The 13,901-nt window shown below is 41.1% G+C and overlaps 2 long non-coding RNA genes across 4 annotated transcripts in view; one reads left to right on the top strand and one right to left on the bottom strand.

The window, feature by feature from the left end:
* Positions 1 to 13,901, bottom strand: part of LOC102016686 — a 73,323-nt gene that overhangs the window by 43,204 nt on the left and 16,218 nt on the right. For both annotated transcript variants that reach the window (XR_260013.1, XR_001232917.1), the window contains exon 3: positions 10,469 to 10,576. This is a non-coding gene — a long non-coding RNA (uncharacterized LOC102016686). The remainder of the gene's footprint in view (positions 1 to 10,468; positions 10,577 to 13,901) is intronic.
* Positions 1 to 13,901, top strand: part of LOC106147890 — an 89,897-nt gene that overhangs the window by 72,248 nt on the left and 3,748 nt on the right. The gene's annotated exons all lie outside the window — the stretch shown is intronic.

Here is a 13,901-nt window from a genome sequence, read left to right as displayed (position 1 = left end):
CAAGACGTACCACCATCACCATCTACCTGCAGAGTGTTTCTCGTCTTGCAAAGTTAAAACTCTGTATCTATTAAAGAACAATTCCTCCTTCCTTCCTCTCCCAGTCACCGCCCTTGTACTTTCTGTCCCTACAAATTTGAGCTACACTGTACAATATTTGTTGTGTTATGTTGTCACTTAGCATAATTTCCTGCAAGTTCATACATGCTGTAGCATATGTCAACATTATCTTCCTTTTTAAAAACTGAGTAATATTCCACTGTATGTATGCACTACATTTTATTTATCTATTCACCCATCCATGGACAATTTCTTTGATTCCATTTTGTGGTTATTAAGAATAATATTTTTATGAACATGGGTGTAAAAATATCATTTTCAGTCCCTATTTTCAATTTTTTGGGGGAATATACCCAGAAATAGAATTAAGGGATCAAATAATAATTGCATTTTTAATTTGTTACAGCTTCACAGCTATTTCTCCTATTGGGTACATCACTTTGCATTCTACTGCAAAGTTTAATTTTTCTGCACCCTCCCCACACTTTTACCCCATGTTTTGTTTGTTTTTTAACAGTAGATTTTCTAATCCTAGTAGAGTGTGCAGTTGAGCCTCATTATGGTTGTGATTTGCATTTCTTTAGTGTTAAATAATGCTGAGAATTTTTTCAGGTGTTCATTGGTCATTTGTATATCTTTGTGTGTGTGTGTATGTGTGTGTGTAATTTGTGTATCTTAAAAGAAACGTCTATTTAAGTCTTTACTCATTTTTGAATTAGGATGTTTTCTTGTTGTTGAGTTGTAGCAGTTCTTAATGATTTTGGGATCAGATATATGGTTTGGAAGTTTAGTGGGCTGTCTTTTCACTGTTAATCTCATCCTTACGGTACAGAGGTCTTAAATATTTATATTGTCTAATTTATCCATTTTTTCTTTTATTGCCTGTGCTTTTATTGTCATATCCAAGAAATCTACCAAATCCCGTGTCATGAAGCTTGATATAGCTTACACAATACCTGTTTTCAACTCCCATTTGTTCCAGTGACCTTCCTAAGTGGAGAGATGGATTCTGCTCACTAGTGTGTTCTTAGCATTAAGCATATGTCTGGCACATAGTAAGGGCTTTCAGTACATTTTCGCTGAATTAGGGAACTTTGTTGGTTACTATCGTAGTCACTTTCTAGTTGCTGGGTCTAAATACCTAACACTCTCAAAGTAAAAGAGAAGTTTATTTTGGTTCACATTTTCAGAGGTCTCAGTCCATGCATGGTTGGCTGGTCCCAAGGCAGGAAAGGTACGTTGGAAGGGTCTGGCAGAGGAAAGCTGCTGATGTAATGGCAGTCAGGAAGCAGGGAGGGAACGGAGGCTTAGGGCAGGAGATAAACCCTTCTAGGTCACAGCCCCAGTGACTGTTTCTTCTGCCTTGTTGGAACAGACCCACTTCCTAACAGTCCATTTAGCTACACATTCATCAGTGGATTGAACCATTGATGAGAACAGCACCCTCATGATCAAGTCACCTTCCAAGAACCCAACCTCTCAACACAGTTGGCTTTTGGGGGACATGCTAGTTTTGAAGCGTAACAGTTATAATGAGAATAAGCCAAATAATATATGTGCAGTGATTTTTCTATCACCATAATAATTATAGTAGCTTCAAAAGCTTTAGGTACTTTGAAGACACATAAAGAAACCTCTGCATTAAAAGGATAATTCATGGACTTTTCATATTTTATCATGCTTAACAGTTCTTTAGTGATAATAATGACTGATAAAAACAAGAAGATTTTTTTTTAATCACTTGAGTCCATGAAACCCTCAGGAAACCATGAGGAGGCAGTCATTGAATGGAGAGTTGGCCAAGTTAGCCCCATGGACTTGGGGAGGTTATCATATCTATCTGAGCCTCCCTCAGTTGTATGTATGCATTGGGGGTGCATGGGCAGAGTATTACAAGATTCCTTCCAGTTCTAAAATGATAAAAGTATAAGTGTCAATGATAGGATACTCTAGATAGGAATCATTACCACTTCTGGAAGGAATCCAAGACAAAATCCACTACAATTTGGCCTCTCAAAGAGACGCTTTATGCCCTAGAAGTGATTGGGAAGGCTGTGAGTCAGTCTTCAGAGTTACATTCTTGCTCTTGCTATAAGTGCTTTCAGGGATGGCAGGGGCTTTGAAAATGAAATGGAATTACTATTGTTGTCATTTTTGAATCAAGGACATCCCAGCTTCAGCCATTCTAGAGTGAATCATCGTGTATGTAGATACGCTGGTGGCACAACTAGTTTAAATTAAGAGAGATTTGGCTGGTGCTGTAGTTTGGATCTGGAGTGGCCTCCAAAGGCCTGTGTGTTGCAGACTGGCTGCCAGCCCGATGCTGCTACTGGGAGGTGGAGAACCATTAGGAGGCGGGGCCTAGTGGGAGGGTGTAGGTATCTAGGAGCTGCCCTTGAAGGGGATACTGAGGCCCCAGGACTTTCTTCCCTCTCTCGTTTCTTCCCTAACACCATAAGGTGAATAGGACTCCTCTACCATGTGTTCCCCACCAGGCTCAAAGCACAAGGCCAAGCAACCAAGGGCTGAAACCTGTGAATCTGGGGGCAAAAATAAATCATTCCTCCTTATAAAATGATCATCTTAGTATTTTGTCACAGTGCTGGAAAACTGATGAACACAGTTACACTGTCATCTAAAACCACAAGTTCCAGCCCCTCCCAACCCTGCTCTTCTCCCGCGTTTCTCCTGGGTGAGTCTTAGGAGAGTTTGACAAGCGTTTACAGTTACACATCTCCCTGGTGGATGCCTCTGTAAGAGGTGACCTGGGGCATACATTCTGCCATGAACACACTAGGACCTTTGTGAGGCTGAGTATTGGGCTGTCTTTATGGGATTAAATGGCAGAGATCCAGCAAGGAGATCACAAAGATTTGTCTCTGACTTCTGCTCTTTCCATGTGCATGGTGTTTGGAAAAGTGACATACCTAGCTGGCAATGGGCTTCTGTAAGTCTAAAATAGTACAGGTTTTATCTATTGTTTCACATGCACACATACACAGACTATATTTGCTTACAAATGTAATGAATATTTATTATATTTCCCCTTTTTTGAAAGAGATAAGTCAGAGATGCCTACTGAGCACCTTTGATATGCTAGATACTTTTTTTTAATTTTTATTTTTATATGCTAGGTGCGATGTCAGGTGTTTAATTATCCAGTTAATGCTCAAAGAGTCCTATGAAGGAGTCATTTTTGGCCTATTTTAGGATGGAGTAGTTGATGCTCAGAGAGGTGAAGTGACTTGTTCAAAGCCATGCAGCACATACATTCAGAGTGAGGATTCCAGAACATACCTTCTGGTGCTAAAGGCAGGGAATGGATGTGGACATTGTAGACTAACATGATCTGCGTTGATGGGAGCCTGTCTTTCCCTGCTCCCCCTGCTTCAGTTGCTAATTGGCTTTCTTCTTTTGGGGCATCCAAAAGGGGCAGTTCTCAGCTTTGGAGACTTCTGCTTTTTACCATTGCTGAGGAGCAGATACCAACTATTTTTTCCCAGAATCCGCTTTCCATGTTTGGTCTGATTTGGGTGACACACAGTTGCTTCTGAGACAGTGATCAAAACATACATGAAGCATCCTCTCCCTGCCCCAGCCTTGCAGCCATTTCTTTTTCTCTTTTCCTTTTTCTGAATGTCCTCTCCAAACGCTCACTCTCCGCGGGGCCCTGGTGAGTGTGATGGTGTCCAGATGCCGGCTCTGGGCTCCGCATTCACAAAAGGCCAAGTTGACGTCCATTTTGCATCTGGCTTATTTGAGGCCAGAGGACTGAGCAGTAAGGTCCCCTGAGAGAGCCAGGAGAGATTTGCCTCCTGCAGAGGTTTGGATAAGCCCCAGCTAATCTCCATGGCTTCTTAACGGCACACCTGCTTGTCCGCTAGCCAGCAGCCTCCTCGCTCATTTCCCGTGGGACGGCTGGGGTCAGAGGGCCTCCAGACAGCCTTTTATCTCACACTGCCCCACCAGGCCCCCCTCAGCACCTGGGTCTGCACATAAGACTTCCTTTGAGGAGAGGTCAAGACGTCATCCCTCCCAGAATAGGAACCAGTACCCTTTTCCTTCCTTTTGAGGCGCCTTGCTTGTTCCTTCCTTCCAAATGAGCGATTCAGATTTTATCATGCGTGGCTCAGACTTCATCACATAGGGGCTAAGCTGATTGGAATTAGTTTCTAGGCTGCTGGGCTGTGAACACATAGTAGGTGCTCAGTAAACAAAGATGATTTCTGATTGTGATCCGTTTAAAAATCCAGGTTGTTTCATCTCTGGGCTGTAATAGTGACACTGACAATATGAAAAATATCAGACAGTTCAAAATCAGGTCTCTTAACCTGTTGGAGGAAGAGGTTTTCCCCTTCCTCTTCTCCCAGACATCTTCCTTCCTAATTATCTTTAGAAGCAGTTAGTAGCTAAATCGATTCTTTTTCTCTAAGCATTCTGGTTAAGATGGGTGGCCAGAGACTTCTGCCTGGCCCCGGAAGCTCCAGAGACTTCTGCCTGGCCCCGGAAGCTCCCGGGGATTATTTCCTCAGTGTTATGGCTTTTCTTTCTCCTCCCCTTTCTTGGTGTCTTTCTCTTACTGCTTCCCTTTCTTGTTCCCCTCTTCATCATCCTTTTTTCTCCCTCTCTCATTTTCTGTGCATGAGGTAGAGTCAGACCCTTTCCGAAGAAGTCGTTTGTATGAGAGCGAGACCAAAAAATCGAATTAAAACAGCCACGATCCTCTCTTTCTTTCAGCACATTAATTGTTGTGCCTGTTTATAACTCCATGTTCCCCTAAATCTACTAATATTTATGGAGCCCAAGTTCCTGAGCCAGGTAAGACAGGATAAGTCTGGTCCCAGGGCAACTTCAGCTCAGCTGGAAAGATGCACCGTTGCAGTTACAGGATGATGAAGTTAATTGATTACAGGTTGTTGGATTGATGGCCAGTTTTAAAGTCAAAGCAGGAAGGGGGATTTGCATTAAAAAAATTGTTTATATTATGGGTTAGGTATGCTTTTACAAGCTTATATATATATGTCATTTATTTTCCCCAAGTCACGAAAGATAAGCAATATTATTCCCATTTTATAGATAAAAATGGAGGCTCAAAGGCATTGAGTAACCTGGCAGATTAGCTGCAGCACTAAGATGATAACTGAGACAACACAACTAATACTTGTGAATTAAACAGTGATTTGAACCGGGAGCTGGATCTGAACATCCCTTGACTTTGTCCTGTTCAATCTATACACAAACATGGCTGCAGGAGAGGCAGAAAATATTGCACAGGCAGACATTTTTGATACTTAATATTCCAAAGTGTTACTTTAAGGAGGCTGTATGTACTGATAACTTATCAACTCCTTGCTAATTTACTCTGTCAATTTTGATTGCAAATGTATCAGGGTGTGTTGTATCAGGCTAGCAGTGATGGGCTTCGCTTACTATAACGCAAGTGCTCCACCTCTTCCTCTGCCTGCAGCCTCCCCCTCAGAATGCTTTGCACACTGAAATGTTTTGCATTTTCACCCCTGCTAATGTGTATACAAATGATCCCTCTGCCCCCGAGGTGCACAAATAACAAGCAGACAGACATAGCCTAAGAGACAGCAGTGCAGAGCCCATAACATTGTGGCAGAAAGTAAAAAATAAAACATCCAGGGCTGGGTTCAGAATAATAGCATAATAGGGTAAGTGTGAGTGAATCAGGAGGCGGTAATGGCCCTGAAGATGTAGAAATTCTGGCAAAGTAGGGCAGCATAAAAGCAGAGACACCATCTGTGGGATCCGAGCCGTTGTGACTTGGAATGACACAAAATGGAGCTCTGTTACACAACACAACAAATAGTAGTAAAGTAATCTCCGGCCTTAACAATTGTCATGCATTCTTTGTTTGAAAAGCCACCTTCCCAGCCATGAGTACCAGAGTAGCCATGGTTATAAACAGCAAGGCTATTAATTGCCTCTTCCTCTAGCTAATTAAAGTACAAAAAGTGAGAATCAGAAAAAAAAACTGATGCTTTCTTTTTTCCCTTGATGTACTCTTCCCATAACTAGCGCTGGGCCCTGCACATGGCCTCACTCCATCTCACTCAAGTATGATAAACCGCTGTATTAGTAGACAGCTACATCACAAGTGACTGAGAAACTAAGTTTTGTTGCGCATGTGTATGTGTCAGGCGTGATTCTTGGTGTTTTCTGTGTATCATCTCATTTGGACCTCACAACACTGTGAGCTCTGTCTCAATTTTAAAGGCAGAGAGGAATGTCATAGTCACTGGCCCATTGCTGAGAATAATACCTGACTCCTGCAACTTAAGGAGGAGTTTATTTTGGCTCAGGGCTTCAAACCGCGGTTGGCTGGCTGCAAGGCAGAAATAGGGCAGTGGAGGGGCCCAGCAGAGGAAAAGGTGCCCAATCCCTGGCAGCCAGGAAGCAGAGGGAGAAGAGAGGAGGCAAGGACAAACACACACCCTTCCACACCCTCGGTGAGCTGCCTCCAATCAGACCCAGCCTTCTAAAGGTACTTTTAGCTATGGAACTCATCAGTGAATGAATGCCCTGATGACTATAGCGCCTCCATGATCCAGTCACCTTTCAAACACATGAGACTTTGGAGGGACATTTGAGATCTAAACCATAACCAGGAGGTTCAGAGAAGCACAAAGACTTGCTCAACATTGCCCCATGGTACAGCCAGGATTTTTATTTGAGACCAGATGACTTCTAGGTCCATGCTTTTTTCTCTGCATCCCATTTTTCCAGAGGTGGAAAAATCAGTGAATGCTTTACATCTCATCTCAGACCTCTGTCCAACGATCCAGCTTATTACAGAATAAAGGTTCTTTTGACGTGAAATTCTTCTCTTTAAGTCTTAGGAAACCAGGAATTGACTAATACAAACTTTCAAGTAATTGGAGTGATTTTTCTATCTTTCAACTTTAGGTGAAAGAGACAAAGGAGAGGCAAAACAATTAGTTTAAGAGTTCAGAGAAAGCATTGATTTCTAGAATATACATTTGTTTCAGTACCATTTTTCAGCTTAATTATCTGTACCTTCTCCTCTATTAAACTATGACTGCTAAGATTCCAAATTTCCACAACCCACAGGTATAGAAAGGACAGAAGAGGACCAAAAGAAACTGTAGAAGAAAGAGTGCTGCTTTTGAAAGTCTGAGATCATGGGTTTTACTCCATGTGCAAATGCATAGCCTGGAGCTCTAGGCAAATTCATCGTTCTAACTCCAGTTCCACTAGCTGGACTGTAGGCATGTAGCACTCTGAAAGATAGTTGGGAAAATTCATTGAGATTATGTATGTGCAAATCATAAAGCATAAGAGGTTGTAGACTTGGTTACTATGTCTTAGTTTCCTTCATAAGGCAGAAAAGTGATTTCAACCCTAAGTGAGACAAAGTGAATATTGGTCATTTGAATTTTTCTATTTTTACCACTAGGGAAACATCTGTGAAATGGGTCAAGAAGGTTGTGGAGATTTAAGTCATTTTGCCAATAGTATGATTCCAGTATGGAATTTATGCCATGGCAATCAGTTTTCTGCTTCCTATATTATTTCTGATTCTATCAGTGAAGGGTTAGATATTAAACAGCAACAACAAAACAGGTTTAAGCAGCTCCCAGTAGAATTTTCCAGTTTATTGCTTTAATTCAAGAACCCAATTTTCTCTAAGCAGCCTTAGCCAAGGGACCCACATGGTATAGTACTAGACTTAACTCTTAATGTTATTTGCTTTTCTCGGTAATCCATTGCTTTATGGCTCCACCCTATACCTAGAAACTCAACTTTTTCCTTATTCCCATGAATCTGGATAATCAAGGGCACCCTGGTGATTCCTACATGATGAACATCATGAGGAAGAGAAAGAAAGGCCTTGAGGAACATCTTTAGTTGTGTTGACAGATGATCCTTACATGGGATAGCATTGTCCAGCATTGCAGCAGGACAGATCTTGCTTTGAGTCTTGGATTTACCACTTGTGATCTTAGGATGTTGGGAAAGTGACTTAGCCCCTCTAAACCTCAATTTCTTTATTAATAAAATTAATACTGTATCAGCTCATGGATTATTGAGTAAACAAATTACTAAATAAAATTAGCTTTGTATTTGTCTTATTAATTTCCTTTAGTTACTTTCTAATATCTCTTGAGAGTGAGGTATAGTTTATCCCCAATGATTCTAAAATCAGTTCAGCTTCCCTGCAGCTTTTTCTCCTTGTGTTGATCAGATGGACACTGAGCTGCTTTGGGTTTCTCAGTTGAAGACAGTGTCATCCTGTGATGTTGCCCTTGGCTCCTGCCTCTTCACCCCTTACCTCTCTTGCTCCTTCTTCCCTCCTTGAGGTGGGGGTCACAAATGCTAATGTCAAGATGCAGATGGAGGCTTTCTGTCAGGAATCCTGAGCACAGCAACCATTTTTATCTATTTGCAATTATTTGTTTCTTACTGCAGACGCTGCTCTTTAGCATTATTGATCTCCTCTGTCTACTGAGCCACATCAGATGACTTTGACCTGGTCTGCACCAAGAACAGTCCAGGCGGCCACCTGAGACTGTCTCTGCTGTGACTGACTCAGTCTCCTAATGTTTGCGTATAGCTTTTTGTTTTACCTTGAAATGATTGGCACACTTGCAGGTGAGGGCAGGGTTATATCCTTGGGATATAATGTCTCTCAATATAGTGATAACATCGCTTAGGGTCACATTCCCTCCCTTTTCTTCTTCTCCCCTGCTTGCGCTCTACCACTGAGCTATATTTCAGCTCCTTCTAATTTTTCATTTTGAGACGTAATCTCTCTAATATGCCCAGGTTGGACATGAATGCAGCCTCTGAGCAGCTGGGATTATAGGTGTGTGTAGTTCCTGTGATCCCAGCAATGGAAAAAAATCTCTCAACACTTCTCTTGGAAGTTGGTTGATACAGTTTTTGAATGAAGCAAAGAAGGGCTGGAGAAGAAATTATTTAATTAGCACATATAAACAAATTACAAGATGAATTGAAGAGGAAAAAATGGTTTTTACTCCAGATACCATCTTTTTATCTTTTTCAATTTCTTCCTAGAGTTGACATTTTTCCTAGATTACCTTCTAGGGCTCTCATGAGAAATTGGAGTCTTTTTTTTTTTATTCATTTATTTTACCTTTTCAAAAAAGACTAGGAGTATTAGTCTTCCCAATTACTGTTACTTGCCAGACTTCCTTACTCTAGCTGGGCACACCTAATTCTAGGTCCTGCCTGATAATCCAGGTACCCTGCCCTTTGTGTTGCCTCAAGACAAGTAAGTGTCTGTGCTTCTGGAAGCTTTGAAGAAGAATATCCCTGGGGAAGCTAGAAGAGCCCTGCTTGAAATACTTCATTTTTCATAAGACAATGATGATAACTTGAATGAGGGGCAAATATGTTGCAGAAAAATAGGCTTGTGGGGGGCTGGGGATTTAGCTCAGCAGCAAAGCGCCTGCCTGGCAAGCGTAAGGTTGTGAGTTGGGTTCCCGGTACCGGAGAAAAACAAAAACAAAACAAAAACAAAACAAAAAAAATAGGCTTGTGGTCCACAGAAGGGGTCAATAAAGACTCTGTCTGAACCATAAAGTAAACCAGAGAGTTGAGGCGAGAAACTGGTCCTAAAATCTCTGCTTAGGAGAGATTTAATTTGATTGCTTCTTTTACATCTATTGTCTTCCTAATTCATCATCTCTATCAAATTTTACTGCTGCATGTCTAGTACCCTTCTTCTCTGTCTCTTTCTTTGTGTGTGTGTGTGTCCCCAGCAGGTGAGGACAGGTGATACAGTGTGTAAGATAATGCTCTCATCTCAATCTTAAAATCCATTTCATTTTAGAATGAGCAATATTATAAAAATTATTAACTAATATGTGTAGTCAAGTATGGTTCCGAGCAGGTAAAAGACAGTGAGTTGACCATCAGACCATCACCCGTAGTGCAGTTTTCACTGTGTGGTATAATCCTTTTATTTTTTGCTGACATGGCTAGCACCAATCATCCTAGTACATCACACACACTCTACAGCTTTAACTTGTTACCATGACAACCTCAACATTCTCCCACCATAACAAAATTTAAATATGTGGCTATGAATTTGAAAAAAAAAAACAACTACAAGATCAGATAAAGCCCTAGTCACATAAATCTGTTTCATTTAACATTTTGGGATATTTTCCATAATAACAGTTCTGCGTATAAGTTCTTGAGCTGCAATTCACATTTAATCCTTTCTGAACAGGTGCACAATATTCAAGCTCTTCTATAGGAAATAGGCAAATAGATGCTTTTTAAAGTTATTAACGATGCATATAAACCACTGTGTTAAGTTCTTGGATTAGTGTGCCCTCTAGTAACAGACCAAAAATATATGACAATTTTTAGAAATAGGAGTTTATTCCCTTACCTCATAGTGATGCAATCTAGTCTATAGTAGCTTTCTTCAATGCAGTGACCAGGGATCCTGGTTCTTTTTGTCACATATGTTGGCTAGCTCCTTAGTGCACATCAGCCTCTGTATCCATGTAGCCAAGAGCAGGTAAAAGACAGAGCATTAGTCAGCTTTACATCACCATAATAAATACCTGAAATAATCAATTTATAAAGAGAAAAGGCACATTTTGGCTCAGTGTTTAGGGGTACTAGTCTATGATCAGGCAGACCCATTGCTTTTAGGTCTCTGATGGGGATGCTCGATGGCAAGTGTGGGAATATCTGATTGAGCAGAACTATTCACTTCATGACCAGGAAGCAAGGTGGAGAATGAAGAAGCAAGAATCCTACAGTCCCTTCCAAGGCCATGCCCCTAATGACTTCGCAGTAAGGTCCACATCTCAGTGGTCCACTACCTCTTGAGAGTGTCAAGCCAGAAACCAAGCCTTTATCACATGGGCCTTCGGGGGCCACTCAGCATCCAAACTACGGCAGAGAGCATGGCACATTGTAAGAGCCACAGAATGAAATATGTCAACTCTGTTCTTCCAGTGCATAACACTGTCCTATGGCTGCACATAGATATAGATGGAGGGGGGAAATGTAGTCCCTAGCTTCTGAACAGCAACTCTGTCTCCAGTAGGGAAAGAAAATCATGAAATTAAGAGCTTGCTAGTTAACTCTGTCACCAAGTAGGTAGGTAGAAAGATGAGTAAGGCGTGTTTATAGCACATGAAAGCTTTGCAGTTTGTAAGGGTGAAAGCCATGCAAACATGTGTGCTGTAGCAAAGAGGCAAGTTGGTACATGGGGAGCAACTGCTCCTGCTTGGCAGAGTTGGAGGAACTGTGGGAACCGCATTGAAAGGCAGCTGTACCTTAGACTGATAAGGATAACTAGTGTACAGTAATTTTAAAATAATGAACTTGCTTTACAGCATGTGTGTAGGAGTGGGAAGCTAGAGAAGGTGGAAATGAGGAGGAATAATTAGGTAATATAGTTGTCCCCACTGGCTCCTAAGCAAGAAACCTATTTCTCCCTCACTTTCTACTTGCCTTATCAGGAGTCGGTGACCTTGATGAGACTTTTTCAGCACTGTAGCTTTGGTTCCTTTTGATCTCTTGTCAGCTGCTATCACTGTCAGAATGACCTGCCTCTGTAAAAAAATTCAGCTTTCATTTCAGCCTTATGAGGATGCTAAATTATGAGAAAATGTCAGGATGAGAGGAAGGTCTAAACCTTGTGGACATATTATTTGAAGGAGTCATGGAAGGACGCTAAGATCTCTTCACACAGCACTGCAAGGACTAAGAAGGTCTGTATTTTGACCTTCTGGGTCTTTCTGCAGCCATGGTGGATGTAACTGTCTCCAGTGCTGACAGCTGCTGCATTCCAGCCTGGGAAACTGTGAGTGGAAATTTCCCTGTCTAGAGTAAGGGTGGCTGATTATAAGTTTATCCACAGATACCACGACTCCAGACATACATTCATGGGCAGGTAGGATGATGGGTAGATATGTGGTAATGCACTTTGATTACCATGAAACAATTATAAATTAAATGGAAACCTGGAAATAATTTGGAAAGTTACAGTTACTTAAATAAAAGTGAAAGAGGTTACAGAGTCATTATTAACAATATTTATTTTATCATTATTATTTCTTAATGTACTGATTATTTATTAATATTTGTATTGATAATTATCAATGCCTGTATTAATATAGGGAAACATGGAGACTTTCCCTATGGATGTTTATACAAAACACTTCAACTAATCCTTTTTACTTAAGGAAAAATAGAAGTTAGATTTGCATCAAACATTGTCAGTGATTATATGGGATACCGGGTAGATGTGGTGAATACAGCAAGAGATTGAGCTGGGTGAACAGAAGATGTTGCTCTTCAGCATTTGGGTTTAGTTTGTGAGACAGAAACAGCAAATAAGGTAATTGACAAAAGCATGAAACTAAATGCTAGGTAAATGTGTTAGCATTTTGTTTGGACAAAATACCTGAGAAAACTTAGCTTTGGGAAGGAAAGATTTATTTGGGTTCATGGCTTCAGAGGCTTAAACTTATGGGTAGCTGTCTCCAGTACTGCTAGGCCTGTGGTGAGGCAGAAGCACCGTGGTGGAGGGGTGTAGCCGAGGGAAGCTGTGCACCTCATGGGAGCCAAAAAGGAAAGAGAGAGAGAAAGAAGGGAAGGAGAAAGAGTCAGATGCAGTGGTCACCACCCAACACTGGGGTGGTGTAGTCTACCTTCAGTGTGGGTCTGCTTCAGTTTGCTGTCTCACATGCAAATTGTCTCAGGAAATCCTCTCACAGACAACCCAGAAGTGCGCTTTACTGATTTCCTGAGTAGTTCTCAATCCCGTCAAGTTGACAAGGTCATATGTTACAGCAAACAAGCAGAAGAAATGGAGGCAGTTATTTAGATAACTAGATAAAGACACTTTTCTATGAATTATTGTACATGCTTACAAATCATTGCCACATAACAGATCCACGTTTGCTCTTTTATTTTTTAGGAAAAATAGTTACCGTCATTTCAAAGTTTTGCTTGGTTTTCAGATCTTGGGGATAATTGTAGCTTTGCTTCTCATTCAATCCAAAACACCCAACTTATCATTTAACAGCCTTGGACCTTAGTTTTTATAGATCTATAGAGTCTATAAATCTATCTTACTCTCTGTAAATCGATAGCTTTAATAATGCCTTTATAGCCTGGTGTTGGGTTCTAAATGTGTGCACTCACTGTTTGCACTTTTCCTTATGATTGCCTTTCATATCCCTTACTTCACTGATTTACATGATGGACATTTTAATCCTAATAGAACCCCCCATCTCTCTCTTCTTCCCCATTGAAGTTATTGGTCTTCCTTGCACCCTACTGTTTATTGCCCAGACTTTAACCATTCCAGATTCAGAGCTTGGTTTTTTTTTTTTTTTTTTTTTTTAATAATTGACTCACAGAGGTGAGAGATTTGAGATCCTGAATTTCAAAATTGACAATGTTTCCTCTAATTCTGTCTTACTTGCTTTTCTCTTGTTGCTGAGACAAAATATCTGACACCCAAAATTAAGGAAGGAAAGGTTTATTTAGCTCATGGTTGGTGGAGGTTTCAGTACATACTTGGCTGGCTCTGAATGAGGCTGGTACATGGCAGAGGGCAACAGTTCATGGTGGCTGAAAACAGCAAAAGCAACAAGAGCAAAAGGGAAGAGCAGTAGTGGGAATAGCAAGCCTCTTTCCCTTCCTTATGTCGTACGTAACCTACCCAGCCCAGGGTGGGTGTAGCTCTCATACCCATAATCCCAGCATTGGACCATGGATCAATTATAAACTCTAGAAGCCCGCCCCATGACTGCATGAAGTTTTGGGGGGACATCCAGACACAAACCATAACAAAT

The sequence above is a fragment of the Chinchilla lanigera genome, unplaced genomic scaffold (genome assembly GCF_000276665.1).
Source record: "Chinchilla lanigera isolate Chin_1 unplaced genomic scaffold, ChiLan1.0 scaffold00011, whole genome shotgun sequence".
Taxonomy (NCBI): domain Eukaryota; kingdom Metazoa; phylum Chordata; class Mammalia; order Rodentia; family Chinchillidae; genus Chinchilla; species Chinchilla lanigera.
This window is presented reverse-complemented; position numbering and strand designations above follow the sequence as displayed.